We start from the raw sequence: 20,100 nt of genomic DNA, 5'->3' as shown, positions 1-20,100 counted from the left end.
ACGGTTAGGACCAATGGTCCCGCACGTTCTTTTTATTCGCTTCTGCCCTTACTTTTGGTTGAATTTTATTAAAGCTTCTTTTCCTCCTTTGAAGAGGTTCTATTCTAGGGAGTCAGATTCTTTCGCTGCGTCCCCCTTCTACCCACCACCCTACCCCCGCCCCCTCTCCCGCGCCACACGAGCTGGGTCTTTCCTAAACCGAGGGGAGTTAGGTTCCTGGCATGAGGACAGGCCCAGCTGCCTGATGGAAGAGCTCCCTGAATGAAGAGGTGCCTGGCGGTTCCTCCCACCGAGGGCCCAGGTCAGGTTTGGCTGAAGTAAGTCATTCCTTCAGATCTCAAAGGCCAGGCTGCGCTTGGCTACTTACGATCATGCGAAGAGACACCGTTTTGGCATTATGTTCTAGGTAGAACTCATCTTTTATTGTCTGGGAGACAGTGCACATTTTTTTTTTTTTTTTTTTTTTTTTTTTAGAGAAGAGGAGAGAGGAAAACATCCACTTACTGTTTTCCCACTTATTTATGCATTCATTGGTTGGTTGATGCTTGTATGTGCCCAGACCTGGGCTGGAACTCATAACTTTGGTGTATTGGGAGGATGCTCTAACCAACTGAACTATCCCTCCAGGGCTGGTGAATACAAACTTGAGCAGCACTCCATCAGGGCCACCTCCACTTTTGCAGGAGATGTGAGATGTGTAGACAGGCAGCAGTGGGAATGCACAGTGCAGGGTGGCACAGGTACCAACCACGCAGTCTCTAAGGGCTGAGCTGCTCTGGGAGAGCAGCCCTTCCCCTCTGTCTCAGCACTCATGGAAGTTCCAGGTGACTACAGCACGGCTGTGTGTGTCCTGGTAATAACTGGGTAGACAGCAAATAGGTTACTGGTGTGCACTTTTCAATATTTCACTTAGTAGTAAGAAATCCCTAAAATGCTGATCTTCTAGTTTTGTATTTTATTGACTTCTCAACACATGCAGACATTTGTTAAGTGGGTGTTCAAGTGCATATGCATGGTGAAGCCAAGAGATCTTTAAGAAAAGAGGTAAAATTGACATCCTAATATTTTAGGGTGTCAGACACAGCATTAAAAACCTTTATGGCCCTGGCTGGGTAGCTCCGTTGGTTGGAGCATGGACCCCATACGCCAAGGTTGTGGGGTTTGATTTGGTCAGGGCACAACCAAGGAATCCATGAGTAAGTGGAACTGCAGGTCAATGTTTCCCCTCCCTCCCTCCCGTCCTCCCTCCCTCCTTTCGTCTCTTTCTTTAAAAGTCAATACATAAATAAAATTTTAAAAATAAAGAAATTTTTAAAAAGGAACCTTGATAAGAGGTCCATGCTCCCTCCCACCCTCCCATTTGTCCCTTGAGCCCAGGAAGAAGTGCATGCTTCTGTGGGCATCAGTGTACTGCTTTTGTTTAGCTCTTAGTTGGAAGACATTGCTCAGATGCGTCTCCTATGTCCTAGTCCAGTGGTCGGCAAACTCATTAGTCAACAGAGCCAAATATCAACAGTACAACGATTGAAATTTCTTTTGAGAGCCAAATTTTTTAAACTTAAACTATATAGGTAGGTACATTGTTATTAACTTAAGTAGGGTACTCCTAAGGTTTAGGAAGAGCAACACTCAAGGGGCCAAAGAGCCGCATGTGGATCGAGAGCCGCAGTTTGCCGACCACGGTCCTAGTCTAATGGGCAGAGAGATATATGGTATAATTTCTTGTATAGTTAGCAGGGATTGTGATTGCTGGTCCAAGTTCTTTTGATACTTTTCCTTCTTGCTCCTGGGTCAGAAAGCACCTTGGGCATCCTTGGTTGTGTTTTGCTAGTGTGATGTGTCTTCTCTCCAAGCACACCCTTTCTCATTACACCAAAGATGTTTAAAAAAATACCACATTTGCTCTCTTTTTTTTTTCTTTTCACCATAACCTGGCTTTGATAAAGTACTTTACAGCTTATATCAGGCTCATTTATGTCTTCACTAGATCATCACCACCTTTCTCTGAAGTAGTAATAGGCTTCATTTCACTTTGCAGGTAAGAAACAGAAGCCCAGAAAGTTTAAATAATTCCCAACACCCCACAAATGAAATTGTCAGTGCTAGAGCAAGGACTAGAACTAGGTCTTTTGACCTATAATCTTCAGATGGCTCTCAACTTCTTAGATTTGGTGTCTCAAAATATTCCCATGAAGTTTCATCTTACTGACTTCCATAAAACCCTTTTCATTTGAGAAACACCTTTTGTTGTGTTGTGACTGTCCTTATTGAACACAGTGGGAAAAACTTTGAGTTGTTATTTGGGGGCTGAACTTTCTTGTAATTTCAAAGTAGAAATGAATCAAAATTCTTTGCTCTGATAGGTCCTGGTGGAATTTTAAATTTGGTGGTAAGGCTTGGGTTTAGTGGGGATAGACGAGTATAAGGAGGCCTGTGGCATTGCCGCTTCTGTCTGCTCTCCCAGACTGCTCAGGAAGAAGCAGTGTTAGACTTGATCTAAGTACCTGGACTTGAGTGAGCTCCCTGGGATGGTGGAGGAGAGCTCCTGTTTTGGAGCAGGTAATTCACAGCGTAATGAAAGGTTGACTTTTGTGTGTGTATAAGTTTTGCTATCCTTTATTATGATTTAGGCTTGCTTTTCCCAAGTCCATTATCAGAGTACATTATAGAGGAGCAAAAAGAAGAAATAGTCTCTGATAGTGACGTAGTTTAGAGAAAAGTGAAGAATTCTACCTCATGATGAATATTTTTAAACTTTTAAGTGAAAAGTCTTGAACATATACAAAAGTAGAGAGAGAAGAAGGCTAGTCTAATGACCCCCCCCCCCAATCTCCCTGCTCCTTAGCCATTGCTCAGTTTCACCAGTCTTGGTTCATCTGTAAACTCTCCACCCCTGAATTATTATTTAAAAAATATTTTTAATATGTTTTTATTGATTTCAGAGAGAGGAAGGGAGAGGGAGAGAGAGATAGAAACATCAGTGATGAGAGAGAATTATCAATCGGCCACCTCCTGCATGCCCCACACTGAGGGTCGAGCCTGCAACCTGGTCATGTGCCCCGGCCAGGAATCGAACTGTGACCTCCTGGTTCATAGGCCAACGCTCAATTGGCTGGGCACCCCTGGATTATTATTTTTGATGCACATATGTGACATATTATTTCATCCATAAATATTTCAGTATATATCTCTAAAAGATAAGAATTCATTTTAAAACATTTCATGATTTTTTTTAAAACCCTAGAAACTATTTAGATAAACTGGATAACAGCAATAAAACCATAAATTTTTGTACTTTCCACCTTGAGATTTCAAAATATTGAGTGCACGAAACTCTTAGGCTGGTCACATTACTGTCCTCATGATAACAAATAGATTATCTTGATTATTTCAAAATTTTCAAAGGTAGCATGTTCAGTATCTTTTATGTAATCTGTTTATGAAAAAACATTTTAAATTATTTAAGTGCTATAGCTGAAATTTTAATATAAGCAGCTAGCTCCCATTTATAATACAGATGGCTTTTGTGTCCCTCTTCAGCAATGTCATGGTGTGTTGGGATCTCATTACCTCATCTGGTGATAGATCAGGTGTGGTGTAATATAACAGTGTTAGCAGGAATCAGCAGAGGAAAGGAGAAAGAAGACTACAGAAGAGCTTTCTCGGTAAAACGGGACTCAGTGCACCCAGGCACTAGTTGTGAACTTGGAATAGGTTTTCTTAAAAATATGTTTTTATTGGTTTCAGAGAGGAAGGGAGAGGGAGAGAGAGAAACATCAATGATGAGAGGGAATCATCGATCAGCTGCCTCCTGCACGCCCCACACTGGAGATCAAGCCCACAACTAGGGCATATGCCCTTGACTGGAATCGAACCTGGGACCCTTCAGTCTGCAGGCCGATGCTCTATCCACTGAGCCAAACCGGCTAGGGCTGGAATAGGTTTTTTTTTTAAACAAGCTTGATCACTTCTCATCAACACAATCCCTTCATACTGAGAGGACTGATGCTTTTATAGTCACCACTAACTCACTGTAAAGCAGAAATTATAGAATAAATTCTAAGAGCATTGTGGAAATGATTGATTTATTTTGGTTTTATTTTGCAAAGGAATTAATTGTAAAGATTATCTTCACATTGTATTATTACCCTAACTTAAGCATTTACATTTTGATAGTCACTGATCCTTTCCAGAGAACCCTACACACCGAAGTACAGAATGAATGCCCTTCAGTAACCTTGTAGGCATTGTCTGTCCTTACTTGCAAAGTAGGCTGCTGAGGGAAGTGTTGATACTCAGGTCTCCTGCTTTTCATTCCTGTACCTCTGCTGGTAGGAGTTGGAAGTCTCTAGGGACATTTGGCTGCACCTTTTGTTTCTTTTGGCTGCACCTTTTAGTTGCTTCAGTTTCCTTTCCAGTTTCTACCCTAGCCTTGAATTTAAGTGTGTGTGAGCATGTCTGTGTGTGTGAGCATGTCTATGTGCATGAGAGAGAATGAGTGCTTGTGTGAGCAGGTCATATGGAAGCTAGTGTGTGTGAGAGAATGAACCTAGTATGTGAGAACAGGTGCATGTGGGAGCTTCTGTTTTGTGTGTGTGTCTGTGTGTGTTTGTATGTGTATCTATCTCTTGGTCTGTATGTCAGATGAATTGGTAAAAGACAGATAATGGTTTTTAAAAAATATATATTTTTATTGATTTCAGAGAGGAAGGGAGAGGGAGAGAGAGATTAGAAACATCAATGGCCCTAACCGGTTTGGCTCAGTGGATAGAGCGTCTGCCTGTGGACTCACGGGTCCCAGGCTCGATTCCAGTCAAGGGCATGTACCTTGGTTGCGGGCACATCCCCAGTGGGGAGTGTGCAGGAGGCAGCTGATCGATGTTTCTCTCTCATCGATGTTTCTGACTCTCTATCCCTCTTCCTTCCTCTCTGTAAAAAATCAATAAAATATATTAAAAAAGAAAAAAAAAGAAAAAAAGAAACATCAATGATGAGAGAGAATCATTGATCGGCTGCCTCCTGCAAACCCCCCACGGGGGATTGAGCCTGAAACCCGGGCATGTGGCCTGACCAAGTATCGAACCGTGACCTCCTGGTTCATGGGTTGACACTCAATCGCTGAGCCACACTGGCTGGGCGAAAATGCCTATAATTCTTTTTTTAAAAATATATTTTTATTGATTTTATATTGATTTCAGAGAGAGAAACATCAATGATAAGAGAGAACCACTGATTGGCTGCCTCCGGAATGCCCCTCCACTGGGGATCAAGCCTACAATCCAGGCATGTTGCCCTTGACTGGAATCAAACCCGGGACCCTTCAGTCCACAGGCTGACGTTCCATCCACTGAGCCAAACCAGCTAGGGCGCCTATAATTCTTGAAGGTTGGCTTCCATTTGGCCATTGTGTTTTCATCAGTATCTAATATGTAACTCTAAGTAATTCCTGGCAGAAAGTGTTACACTTACCCTGTAATTTAAAATGTTCATGAGACTAGTGGATTAGGATAAAGGGATTCAGTATTATAGTTAGTAAAGAAAATACGTTTTTTCAGTAGGTACAATTTTATTTTTCTGTCCTAATATTAACATGCTTGTTTTAGGCAAGTTGGTATTACTCTAGTTACAACTGTGTTCTTGTGTTTTTTATGTTCAAAACCAGAGCTAATATTGAGCCAAGTCTTGTCTATGCTGCTGAAACAGGTGTCTTAGTTTCCTGTCTATAAGCCTCCCACTGGGCAAGCTGATCCTTGAGCCAATAACTGCAGGCCGTGAATGGGTGGTGTGTCCTTTTTTGCAGGGACATTGTGGGCATGGTGTCATGGATGGATGCTCTAAAATATGAGACAAACTGAAGGGCCAAGTAACATTTCAGGATTATTAGCTGTAAATAGAGGAAACACTATCACTGTGCATTATTTTATGTTCTTTTTGCACACATCATCTGTATGTCGATAACTTGAAACTTGCTATTTCTAAAACTTCTAGTTATTTTCTTGAAATTCTAGCTATTTTTCTAAAGACCCATGTCTTCAGAAGGATTTAAGTTTGTTAAATGATCTATTGTACTTTTCCTTTTGTTGGATACTTTTATAAAACTTTTGCTAAAGTGTTAGAGCCTTCTGTGCTCACCTGTAAGTAGACTTGCTGTAGTCAAAAGTGAGCTTGCTGGTTTATATCCCTGTTTTGAGCTAGGGCTCCATGGTATTGGGAGGTTATCACTGTTGTTGTCAGAGGGTTTTATGCTGAACTGTTTTTCATTTAAAATAATTTATTCTGATTTCTCTTTAAGAAAGTTTAATCAATTTAAAGCCTAAAACTCAGGTTATAAATGAAGTGGTACCTGTTGGCTAAGACTGTTGGCTAGGTGGTTTATCTGTTTTGACAAGAGGAATTGTTCAGGATTATAAAGACCTTCATTGCTGTAAATCATTGGACAGTAAACAGAACATTTTACTGTCTCTAGCAATCCATGGACATTCCAAGGGCTTTTTTTTTTTTTTTTTTTTAGATTAAGGTGCCTGCCAGTGAACTGGTTAATTATATTTTAAAAAGTTAAATAGTAATTTAATCTTTACTAATAGATTGCTTGAGCCTCAATACAAATAGGTAAAAATCCACATTGATTAGAGAAATTAGAATTTCCTTTGAAAGCCTATTAAAGTGTCCTTTAAAAACTTCAGCCAGTGAGAACATTTTTCTAAGTTGAAATACAGATGAGGGATGGCTAGAAAGCTGTGAACTGTGGGAGAGATCTAAGCAGAGGGTGGCTAGGTTCCTGGTTCTGCTCAGAGCACTGTTAATGTCTATGGGTTATGTGTACAGTCTGATCCCTGGTCTTCCTGCTTATATCAGTGAAGGCACCTCATATCTTCATCTAGAAGATTCAGGAGGGCATAGCCAGCCTGACCAATGTGTTCTTAGGTAAGATTTTTAAAAACATGAGTCACAGATGAAAGGCCGATATAAAAACTCTTAAAAGTCAAAGGGAAAAAAGACCTAAATCTGATAGGAGAATGGGAAAAGATATGAAGACATTCCACAGAAAAAGATATACAAATAGCCCTTAGACATACAAAAACCACAACAAAACAAAAATGTAACTGCAGAACCAGCTCAAACTGGTCCTATCCTGTTTCCAACAAGACCCAGAACCAAAGTTTAAACCTTGGATACACCATTTGTGAGTAGCACTTGTGAACACTTAACTGCTTCTCCCCACAGAACCAAAGGATTGGAATCTCGCCAGAACTTGAATCCCTTCAGAAGTGAAGGGTCCGTTGTCCAGGAAGATCTGTTGCTGAAACCCCTTAAAATCCTGTCCCAAATCTTGGATCGAAGAAGATAGATTTGAACCTTGCCTCCTCTCTCCTTACCAGTCAACTCACATATAAAGACTTTTCTTAAAAGCTGGTGCCATAGTATTTATTGGCTTTTATGTGCATCAGGCAGTGAACCCTTGCTTGGTAACAAAGATGCTCAGCTACACTCATGATAAGAGAAACACAAATTAAAATCACTGAGATAGCATTTCTCACTTATCATTTTGGCAAAGCATGAACACATGCAGTTGGTCAGGCTCTCGGGAAATAGGCACACTCTCATATTGCTAGTGAGAGTACAAAATGGTACAGTCTTCATTGAGGGGAATTTAGTAGTATCTATATTTGCATTTATCCTTTGACCTAACAGGCCCACTTCTAGGATGTACCTTTATTTATAAATACAAACCACAGGTGCACACGGTTATTCATGGCACTATTATCTGTGATATAAAATATGGAAACAACCCAAAGGCCATCAGGATTAGTGAAGTACATCCACATAACAGAGGACTGTGCAGCTGCAAAAATAAAAGAGCAAGATTCCTGTGAACTGGTAGGGAGTGATTTCTAAGATATATTGGGGGCGGGGGAGAGGACAAATTACCACATAACATGTGGTAAGAAAGAATGGATATTGTATGGTTCCTCTTATAGAAGGCTCCTAGAATAGTCAAATTATAGAGATGGGAAGTAGAATGGTGGTTCCCAGGGGAGGGGAATGGGGAGTTAGTGTTTAATGGGTAGAGCGTCAGTTTGGGAAGATGAAAAAGTCCCGGAGATGGGTAAGAGTGATGGTTGTATGACAATGTGAATGTACTTAATGCTACTGAACTGTATACTTTAAAATGGTTAACTTACTATGATTTTTTTAAAAAAAGATGAGGGATCTGAGGCCCAGAACCCTAAATGATGGACTTCAGCTCAGAGGAAGAGGAATTCACAGGTAGAGTAAGAACCCACACCTTACCAATCCCCAGACTAGGCCTCTATCTCCTTGCCCTTATCCTCCTGGTCATGTAGTCATAATCTTCAACCCATCTGAGGTTTCCATACTCACAGGCTCCAGGGCAGGCCTGGGCCAGCAGGATCTGACTAACAAAAAAAGAAAAAGAAAGAATATGAAATAAGAAAGAAGGGGAGCCCTAGCTGGTTTGGCTCAGTGGATAGAGCGTCGGCCTACGGACTGAAGGGTCCTGGGTTCAGTTCCAGTCAAGGGCACATGCCCTGGTTTCAGGCTTGATCCCCAGTAGGGGGTGTGCAGGAGGCAGCTGATAAATTATTCTCTCTCATCATTGATGTTTCTATCTCTTTCTCCCTCTGCCTTCCTCTCTGAAATCAATTAAAAAAGAAAAAAAGAAGGGGAAATAAGAATATGTACATATTTGCTTCTACAAAAAGAGACCCAGGAAAGAGACTAGAAACTAATTTTAAATAACTTATTCTGGTAGGTGGGGACAAAGGTATAATGGATAAGAGTGAAACCTGAGTATGCCTTTTTTTTTTTTTTTTAAATTCATCTATATTGATTTTTTAGAGAGAGAGAGAAACAAAGATATCAATGCATATTGATGTGAGAGAAACATCGGCCACCCCCTGCATGTGCCCCAACCAGGGATCAGACCCACAACCTAGCTATGCGCCCTGACTGGGGATTGAATCCACAACCTTTTGGTACGGAACAATGCTCCAACTAACTGAGCCATCCGGCCAGGCTGAGTATGCCTTTTTATATAATTTTGACTTTTGAACTATGCAAATATTCTAAATACTCAAAAAATACAATTAAAGCAATAATAATAGAAAAAAAAAAAAAAACAAACCCTAAGCCGGGACTGGTTTGGCTCAGTGGATAGAGCGTCGGCCTGCGGACTGAGGGGTCCCAGGTTCGATTCCGGTCAAGGGCATGTACCTGGGTTGCGGGCACATCCCCAGTAGGAGGTGTGCAGGAGGCAGCTGATTGATGTTTCTCTCTCATCGATGTTTCTAACTCTCTGTCTCTCTCCCTTCCTCTCTGTAAAAAATCAATAAAATAAATTCTTTAATAAAAAAATAAAACATCTCCTCTCTTTAAAAATAAAATAAAATAAATAAAATAAAATAAAATAGAAACAAATGAACCTAGAAGTTATTGGATTAATAAATAATATAACCCTATAGGAATATAATTCAAGTCACATGAACACAGTGCTATGTATACCTTTAGTGGATTATGTTCAAAAGAAAAAAAGAACTACAAAGTAGGTTTGTTGTTGATAGATCAGCAGTAGTAATTTTGAAATTACGTTGGTTATATTTTGGGATAGTGCCAATGAGTAAATATACTGGTTAGTGTTGGGAACCACAGTTCTCTGGGTGAAAGGAGATAAAAATACGGTATGGAAAAGGTGGGAAGAACCTTGTCATCTTGGGATTTAAATTAGAGGTAGCAGTGTGAATACATGCTCAAAAAAAATTCCTAGCTCTGTCTTCTGAGAGGGTGTGGGGGCAATGACATCCTAGTAGCAATGAGTACACCTTGCCCCAGATCTTGGTTGCCAAATATCATTTCCCACTAAAAGAAACAAAGATCCTTGGAGAAATAGTCCAGATTTTGGGCGGACAAAATTCAACGTGAACCTGGATTATTTTGTACCAGAAAGCAAGGAAATGTTCAAAAATTGATGGAGACATGTCGAAACGGGAGCAGCTCAAATGGGTTCCCACTGGGTAAATCTGGGACATTTTGAGCACCAAAAAAAAATAATAATAAAAAAAAATGATGGTATGATAAAGGATACATTGAATTTTAAAGTTCACAGCACATAGTGAGTAAAAATCAGTCCCAGTGATACTCCAAAGGGTGTATTGGGCTCCTTACAGACAAATGCTAGTTACAGTAGAAAGAGTGAAAGATTTAGAGAATCAGTATTTTGCAACCACCAAGGTAATAATTTTTTTTTTTTTTTTAAATAGACTCCTGATTTCGTGAATTTTTTTTATTTTTTTAAATTTTGGATAGTTTTTTTTTTTTTTAAATACATTTTATTGATTTTTTACAGAGAGGAAGGGAGAGAGATAGAGAGTTTGAAACATCGATGAGAGAGAAACATCGATCAGCTGCCTCCTGCACATCTCCTACTGGGGATGTGCCCGCAACCAAGGTACATGCCCTTGACCGGAATCGAACCTGGGACCTTTCAGTCCGCAGGCGAAAGAGTGAAAGATTTAGAGAATCAGTATTTTGGCCACCAAGGTAATAATTGAGTAAGGCAACAATCATCAGTGGTTGGTAAGAAACATTGTGTAAACATTTGCGATTGGGGTGGCGAACAGGATACACAGTCTAAAGTATCATTCTACAGATGATTGATTTCAAAAGGAAAAAGATATCTCTATATTGGAGAAACCTGGTAGACTCTACCTTGACCAGGTGATCAAATTCAGACTCCCCAATAACAGATTATGTGCTTTTGGATGGGATGCCAAACATGTTTAAACTGAGTCACATAATCAGAAAAATATCAGATGAAACCAGACTGTAGGCATTCTACACATCAGCAGCCTGAACTCTTCAAAATGTCACTGTCATAAAAAAGGTTGGTACACTTCTAGTTTGAAGAAGACCAAAGAATTATAACAACTAATTCCTGGCCCTTGATTGGATCCTGGATTAAAAGAAAACAAAACAGCTCTTTTCGCCATGTTTCCGTGCTTGCATATGGTGCTCATGGATGTCCTGGCTGATGCTCTCAAGAGTGTCAACAAAGCCCAAAAGAGGCAAACACCAGGTTCTTATTAGGTCATGCTCCAAAGTCATCATCTGGTTTCTTACTGTAATGATGAAGCATGGTTACATTGGCGAATTTGAAATTATTGATGACCACAGAGCTGGGAAAATTGTGAACCTCACAAGCAGGTTAAGTAAGTGTGGAATAATCAACCTCCGATTTGATGTGCAACTCAAAGATATAGAAAAATGGCCTTAGCCGGTTTGGTTCAGTGGATAGAGCATCGATCTGCAGACTGAAGGGTCCTGGTTCGACTCTGGTCAAGGGCACATGCCCAGGTTGTGGACTCGATCACCAGTAGGGGGTGTGCAGGAGGTAGCAGATCAATGATTCTCTCTCATTGATGTTTCTATCTCTCTCTCCCTCTCCCTTCCTCTCTGAAATCAATAAAAATAAATAAATAAATAAATAAATAAATACTAGAGGCCTGGTGCATGAATTTGTGCACAGGTGGGGTCCCTTGGCTTGGCCATCTCACCCAGTCCCAATTAGGGCTGCTGGCTGGCTGAGGGGAGGGACCATGGGAGGTTGGCAGGAAGCTCCTGCATTGAGCGTCTGCCCCCTGGTGTTCTGTGTGTGTCATAGCTACTGGCCAGTTGTCTGGTTGTAACAGTCACTTAGGATTTTATATATATAGATATGTCCCATCAGTTTGGTTTCATTGTACTGACAGTCTCTGAGGGCATCATGGACCATGAAGAAGCCAGACGAAAATACAGAAGGAAAATCCTGGGATTCTTTTCTTCTTCTTCTTTTTAATTGTTTTATTGCTTAAAGTGGGATTCTTTTTCTAGACATGTAATACATATGTGCAACTAAAATGCCTCAATAGACAAGAAAAAAAGAAAACAAAACTGTAAAGGCTGTTACAGAGATGATTGGGAAAATTTGAATATAGACAATATTTGATAATATCAGTGTTAAATTTCTTTGGTGTCATATGGTATTCTAATTATGGAGGAGGGTGGTCTTTGTTCTTAGGAAATACATGCTAGAAGGATTTAGGGAGGTATCTTGATGTCTGTAGCTTACTTTTTTTAAAAAATATATATATTTTATTGATTTTCTACAGAGAGGAAAGGAGAGGGATAGAGAGTTAGAAACATCAATGAGAGAGAAACATTGATCAGCTGCCTCCTGCACACTCCCTACTGGGGATGTGCCTGCAACCAAGGTACATGCCCTTGACTGGAATCGAACCTGGGACCCTTGAGTCCACAGGCTGATGCTCTATCCACTGAGCCAAACCGGTTAGAGCTGTAGCTAACTTTTATTTTTTATTATTATTATTTTTTTTATTGATTTTTTACAGAGAGGAAGGGAGAGAGATAGAGAGTTAGAAACATCGATGAGAGAGAAACATTGATCAGCTGCCTCCTGCACATCTCCTACTGGGGATGCGCCACAACCCAGGTACATGCCCTTGACCGGAATCGAACCTGGGACCTTTCAGTCCGCAGGCCGACGCTCTATCCACTGAGCAAAACCGGTTTCGGCTGTAGCTTACTTTTAATAGTTCCACAAAAAAAGTCATGTGTAGAAAGAGACATAAAATGTGGAAGGACTTTAATAATTGATGAATCTAGGGGAAGGATATATAGCTGTTTCTTATATTCTTTGAACTTTACATACTTCAAAATAAAAAGGAAAGCCCTAACTGGTTTGGCTCAGTGGATAGAGCATCAGCCTTCGGACTGAAAGGTCCCAGGTTCGATTCCGTTCAAGGGCATGTACCTTGGTTGCGGGCACATCCCCAGTAGTGGTTGTGCAGGAGGCAGCTGATCAGTGTTTCTTGCTCATCGATGTTTCTAACTCTCTATCCCTCTCCCTTCCTCTCTGTAAAAAATCAATGAAATATTTTAAAAAAAATAAAAAGGAAAAACACATATGGGAAGTTCATTGATGATAATCTACACTTTATCTTTTTTTTTTTTTAAAGATATGGGAAGTCCAGTGGTTGTGGCTTAGTGGTTGAGTGTCGATCCATGCACCAAGAGGTCACTGGTTCAATTCCTGGTCAGGGCATGTGCCCAGGTTGCAGGTTCGATTCCCAGTAGAGGGCATGCAGGAGGAAGCTGATTGATGTTTCTATCTCTCTCTAAACATCAGTAAAAACATTAAAAAAAAAGATATGGGAAGATTTTTTAAAAACATTGATCTTAGAGGGAGGGAGAGAGAGAGAAAGAGAGAGAAACATTGGTGTGAGAGAGAACCATCAACCAGTTGCCTGCCTCACAGGCCCCAACCAGGGATTAAACCTGGCACCTTTTGGTATACGGGACAACCAACTGACCAGAGCTACACTTCATCTTGTACTGTACATTTGGTTGTGTGGCTTTTATTAATCTTAAAAACAACCAACAAAAACAAACATAAAACCTCTTTGTCCCAAATAAGTAAAGGAATATTACACATAGGCACACAGGCTTTACTTTTTAACTAAACAACCAATCTAGCATTTGTTGGAGTACACAGGGTGTGAAATGACCCCTCTCTTTGAAATGGGAAATCCAAACTCCTCTTACACTAGGAATGTGATTTAACCATGTTCTTTTCTATCAAGGGATGGTGCTCCATAAGGGATGTAAATATCTTGTTCAACATACAGACTCCTTCAAAAGGAAATTACGAGAGATCTCCCCTCCTATTGACAATTTTCAAATGTGATAAGTCCAGATTTGAGTAAATGTGTGAAAAAGTTTAGAAATGCTTAGGGTACCTAAAAATTAATTTATTGTTTCAGGCTAACTACATTTTCTGCTTTCTGTTTTGGCAGTGGTCAGGTGGATGCTATTGTAGAGTATTGTAGAGTATTTGGGTATATGTGAGGGGATGTTGCATGCAGAAGTTGTGGGGTTTCGTTGTATATTTAGGTATCAACAACGTGCAGTAAAATTAGATTTGTGGTTTGGGTTTGGATTAAGCCACAAATTTACCTGTTCTCACTGTTAGTGACATAGAAAGCATTTAAATTTGGTTATAGATACAGCCTGGGCCAGGTGGGTCAGTTGGTTGGAGCATCGTCTCAAACACCAAAAGGTTTCAGGTTCAATTCCTGGTTGGGGCACTTATGGGAGCCAACCGATTGATGTTTCTCTCACACATTGATGTTTCTCTCTCCCTTCCTCTCTCTCTCAAATCAATAAACATATCCTCCGGTGAGAATAAAAAAATTTGGTTAGATACATACTGTGATGATTAGGAAATTCCTTGTTGAGGTCATTCAAGCCTTAAACTACTGCTTCATAAACTTTTTATTTTAGACTCCTTTATATTTTTATTTTATATATATATATGTTTATTTCAGAGAGGAAGGGAGAGGGAGAGGTAGAAACATCAATGATGAAAGAGAATCACTGATCAGACACCTCCTACACACCCCACACTGGGGATTGAGCCCGCAACCCAGGCATGTACCCCGACTGGAATCCATCCGTGACCTCCTGGTTCATAGGTCAACGCTCAACCACTGAGCCACGCCGGCTGGGCTCCTTTACATTTTTAAATGTTATTGAGTACCAAAGAGCTTTTGTTTATGTGGGTTATATCTATTGATCTTTGCTATATTAGAAAGTAAAACTAAAAAAAAAAAAAATCTAAGTTATTTTTATTAATCTGTTAAAAATAACTCATTACAGCCCTGGCCGGGTAGCTCAGTTGAGTAGAGCATCATTCCAATACACCAAGGTTGCTGGTTCCATTCCTGGTCAGGGCACATACAAGAAGCAATCAACGAATGTACAAATAAGTGGAATAACAAATCACTGTTTCTCTCTCTCTCTCTCTCTCAGATCAATAAATTAAAAACACTAAAAATAAATCATTACATGTTAACATTAATGACTTTTTTATGCAAAATAACTATTTTCTAAAATAGTGAGAAGAGTGGCATTGTTTTACATTTTTGCAAGTCTCTTAAATGTCTGGCTTAATTGAAGAGAGCTGGATTCATTTATTTTTATTTTTATTTTTTTAGATAGGTGTTTTGTTGATTTTTTAGAGAGAGTGGAAGGGAGAGGGATAGAGAAATAGAAACATCGATGAGAAACATCAACATCAATAGGCTGCCTCCTACACACCCCAAGATCAAGCCCACAACCAGGCATGTGCCCTGACCAGGAATTGAACCAGTGACATTTTGGTTCATGAGTCGATGCTCAATTACTGAGTCACATAGGCTGGGTGAGAATGGATTGTTATATCTGCCTCTGCAAGCAATTGTGTCATGTAACCTTTGGAAAACTCCACTGTACATTTGTACATTTGTGGGCGAGTGAGATGAAAGAAAGGAAAGAATGTCTTAGCATGTTACGAAATTGGATACCCCGCTCCCCGGGACACCAGTCTCCCTCAGGATCTCTAGACCACTTGCTGAGAGACTATTTACACCACTGAAGGGACCAAGTTGTCACCTGATCTCTCACACTTGCTCTCATCAGAATCACTTGGAGATCTCCTTAAAACTGCCTTCTGGGCCCTCCGCAGAGTTTCTGATTTATCTGGTTCAGGTGAGGCCTGCTAAGAAGTGTGTTTCTAATTAGTTTCTGGTGATGCTGCTGTTGTTGGTCCTGGTGTGTCACTCAGAGAGCCAGTTTTCTAGAGAATTTTGAAAATGTTGCATCTCCTTAAAGATCCTTCCCCCATCCCCTATCATATTTTATTTTAACATCGCTCTTTCCCTCACTGTGGTATTTATTCTGACACGTTAATTTTATAAATGTTTACTTGGGATCCACTCTGCTGGCTCCTCAGAATGCCTCAGAGCTTCCCTCCGCCCTCCTGCTTTCTGTCTTGGTAGAAAAGTACAGATGAAAAGCCAGGACCCAAACTGGGAAAGCAGCACGCCTTGGCCTGTTCTTTCTGACATGTCTCAGCTACCCTCTAACCTCAGCTTGTTGCACTCTTTTTGGTATTTATTTTAATTTTATATTTTGGTTTAATTTTAATTTTTATCATGTGTATAATTTAAAAAAATCAAATAGTGAGCTACACGTTATATAACAAAGAGTAGTTACACTTTCCTTACTTCCCACTTCCAGATTCCTGGCTGTTTCCTTCTAGTGTTCCCCCTTACCCCCCAGTTTTAGGTAGTTTCTATTGAATTTCTTTGGTAGAACGTACACCCACATATTTCCCTCTGTCTCCTCCATTCTTTCAATACAGTTAATTCTAATCTTGCCTAAATAGACATTCTGTATTTATCTATTTTGATTGTAGATATCTTTCATACCTGTTAGGTGTGCTGTGATTACCTTTCCTTTCTAATGCAGTCTTTGGTTTTTCCATACAACATTATGTTTTTACTTGTTTAGTTTTCTACAGACTAGCAATAGTTCTTTCTAGCCTGTCTGTGGAGTCTCGTTGTTCAGCACACACACTTGGACTTCCATTGTTGTGTATTAGCTCCTTTTGTCACTCAGGGGCTCCTCCCCCACCCCCCACTATGGTCCTCTGGGCCCAGTGTCCTGCTTTGGGTGCATCCCTGGGTGTCTTTTTTTTCTTTCTTTCTTTTTTTTTTAATCTTTAATTTCTTAATTGGTTAAGGTATTACAAATGTGTGCTCATCCCCCCATTAACCCCCAATACCCCCCCCCCCCCCGCCCACTCATGCTCTCATCCCCTGTTGTCTGTCCATTGGTTTGGCTTATATGTGTGCATACAAGTCCTTTGGTTGATCTCTTCCCCTTACCCCCACCCTTCCCCTACTTTCCCTCCGGGGATTGACAGTCTGATCGCTGTTCCTGCATCTCTGGATCTGTCCCTGTTCATCGGTCTATGTTGTTCTCTATATTCCACAAATGAGTGAGATCATGTGGTATTTATCTTTCTCTGACTGGCTTATTTCACTTAGCATAATGCTCTCCAGTTCCATCCATGCTGTTGCAAATTGCAAGAATTCCTTCTTTTTTACCGCAGTGTAGTGTTCCATTGTGTAGATGTACCACAGTTTTTTAATCCACTCATCTGTTGATGGGCACTTAGGCTGTTTCCAAATCTTAGCTGTGGTGAATTGTGCTGCTATGAACATAGGGGTGCATATAGCCTTTCTGATTGGTGTTTCTGGCTTCTTGGATATATTCCTAGAAGTGGGATCACTGGGTCAAATGGGAGTTGCATTTTTAGTTTTTTGAGGAAACTCCATACTGTTCTCCACAGTGGCTGCACCAGTCTGCGTTCCCACCAGCAGTGCAGAAGGGTTCCTTTTTCTCCACATGCTCTCCAACACTTGTTGTTTGTTGACTTGTTGATGATAGCTATTCTGACAGGTGTGAGATGATACCGCATTGTCCTTTTGATTTGCATCTCTTGTATAATTAGTGACTTAGAGCATGTTTTCTTTTTTGATTTATCCTTCTTGTCTAGGTTCCATGTCAGACACTCAACTTGGCTTTTTTTTTTTCCAGGTACGACACCAATGTCCGTTCTGCTTCCTGTGCTTTGCTGGATTGTCTGACACCCCCTCTCTGGACCTTACATTTATGTGCTCTTTGCTCTGAGTTCCACTTGTCCATCCCTGTGCATCTTCCAGAACATTGGGGTTGCATTTTCTCAATGGACTTTCAGGAGAAAGTGGAGAGAAACTCATGTGTTCACCCCACTTAACTGTTTTAAGCTCCTCTCCCTCAACACCCCATCCATGTATCTGTCAGACTAGCTTAGGAATCTGCCTATGCATTTTCCTCACTGCCCTACCATTGTTGTGTGATACCGTACAGCAAGACTTGTTAGTGTCTCAGAACTGGGGGTGGCAGGGCTGGGATTCCGATGCTGCTGCCCCTTTCTATTCTCACTATTCTCACCCAAATGTAATCTGCAGGAAATCTGTATCAACAAATTATTTGGTTTAGCTTTTCTCTTCTTGCATTTTGTGTGTGAAAGTTTTCAACTCAATTTTTTTGTAACTCTGGAATATTTTATTATGTTAATGTAGTATGGTTGCTAGGCATTTATTTCATCCAGTTCTTCTCTACTAGGAGTAATATCACTATATCTCCAACCATACTGGTTACTTTTCACGTACCTAACTTCTAGCAAGACCTAATTTTTGTGCTGGGAACATTGAGGACACTGTCTTGGGCTTTGAAGTTGTAGATATTTTGAAGCTCTTTAGCCAGCCTTTCTTAGCATTTCAGAGCTTTTCTGTGGCATCAGAGTAGGTAATAAAGGGAGGAGGCAGGAGTCCTTGGCTGAGCTTCTGGAAATACCTCATTTTTTCAGCAAGAGCTTCCTGTTACTGGCTCTAAAATATAATCCCTGAAGCTGTAAACTGAGTAACTTCAGGCGTCTCCTTCCCCTGCCCAGTTTGCAGGAGCCTGGTCCTGGGCAGTGCTCTTGTGGGTGCTTGAAGCGCTGGGGAACGGAATGTCTGATGAGCTGCTGTGTATAACAAATCCTTTGAGGAATAGGTGCTGTAGGTGATGGTATTCTGGCCAAGTGTCCTGAATGTCATGTTCTTGTGTATTAAGTTATGTAAGGGCTGTACTTCCATCCATAAAACGGATGTTATATGTAACATTAAAGGAAACAAAAGGGTGTCCTTGGGGCTTTGGAATCAGACAGACCTTGGTTTTGTTTCTAGCTCAGCCACTTCTCATTTGTTCACTCAGCAAATGTGCGTGATGTGTTTATTAAGGTAGGATATGAGAAGTGAGATTAACCCATTTCCTGTCCTTCCTCAAGATATTAAACTCAGAGGGGATGCCAGACAATCCCGTGAAGCACAGGAAGCAGAACGGACATCGGTGTCGTACCTGAAAAAAAAAAAAAGCCTGGCTGAGTGTCTGACATGGAACCTAGGCAAGAAGGCTAAATCCGAAAAGACAACCAGGGATGCACCCAAAGCAGGACACTAGGCCCAGAGGACTGGGGGTGGGGGGGGGGTGGAGCCCCTGTGTGACAAGGGGAGCTAGTATTAGTATATAACAATGAAAGTCCAAGAGTGTGTGCTAAATAATGAGACTCCTGCAGACAGGCTAGAAAAAACTATTGTTAGTCTGTAGAAAACTAAACAAGTAAAAACATAATGTTGTATAGAAAAACCAAAGGTTGTATTATTTAGTACAAGCTGATAAGAGTGCTCTGAAGGAAAAGCAGAGGTTACTTGAGTTGTGTAACAGGGAATCTGGCCTCCTTAGAAAAGTTTCCCTCAGGGAAATAACCATTCATTCATTCATTCATTCATTCCTTTCTTGTTAATTTTCACACGAGGATATTTTTTCCATTGATTTTTAGAGAGAGTGAAAGGGAGTGGGGAGGGGAATGGAAAGAGAGAGAGAGACAGACAGAAACATCAATGTGAGAGAGACACATCAATAGGTTGCCTCCTGCATGTCCCTGAACCGGGTCGGGGCTGGAACCAGAAACCCAGGTAGGTGCTCTTGATCAGGAATAGAACCTATGACACTTTGGTATCCAGGCTGACGATCCAAACACTGAGCCACACTGGCCAGGGCTTGCTTGCTTTCTTTTTTTTTTTTTTTTTGAGGTAACTTTTGAGCTGACATTCTGAAGCTGAATAGAATTAGTAAGGCAAAGGGTGGGAGAGTAAGGAGCATTCCAGGTGGAGGTGCAGCCCATGTAGAGGCTGAACGGGAAAAAATAGGGCACTTGAGAAGGATGAGGAACAGTGAGGCTGGAGGAGATGATGGGCCAGACATCACAGGGCTACACTGGGAATGTTGGTCCTTAGTACCAGAGTGGTTAGAAGGCATTAAAGAGTTTTAGTAACTCACTTCAGATCAAAAGACACACAAAGTGAAGGGATGGAAAAAGATATTTCATGAAAAAGGAAAAGAAAAAAAAGGCTGGGGTAGCAAATCTTATACCAGACAAAATAAACTTTAAAACAAAGGCTATAATAAGAGACAAAGAAAGACCCATCAATTCCAAAGAACTTACCTGGGTATTTATTTTAAAAAACCTTCTGGGTATTTACCTAAAAAGACACAAAACACTAATTCAAAAAGACATATGCACCCATATGTTCATTGCATTATTTTCAATAGTCA

At 40.7% G+C, this 20,100-nt stretch overlaps 1 protein-coding gene and 1 pseudogene across 3 annotated transcripts in view; both read left to right on the top strand.

Moving 5' to 3' along the window:
* The window catches only part of RAB11FIP3 (RAB11 family interacting protein 3), a 97,945-nt gene that overhangs the window by 406 nt on the left and 77,439 nt on the right, over positions 1 to 20,100 (top strand). The gene's annotated exons all lie outside the window — the stretch shown is intronic.
* On the top strand, positions 10,992 to 11,827 carry LOC111823453 (annotated as a pseudogene).

This window comes from Myotis lucifugus, unplaced genomic scaffold (assembly GCF_000147115.1).
Source record: "Myotis lucifugus unplaced genomic scaffold, Myoluc2.0 scaffold_498, whole genome shotgun sequence".
In the NCBI taxonomy this organism is placed as follows: domain Eukaryota; kingdom Metazoa; phylum Chordata; class Mammalia; order Chiroptera; family Vespertilionidae; genus Myotis; species Myotis lucifugus.
This window is presented reverse-complemented; position numbering and strand designations above follow the sequence as displayed.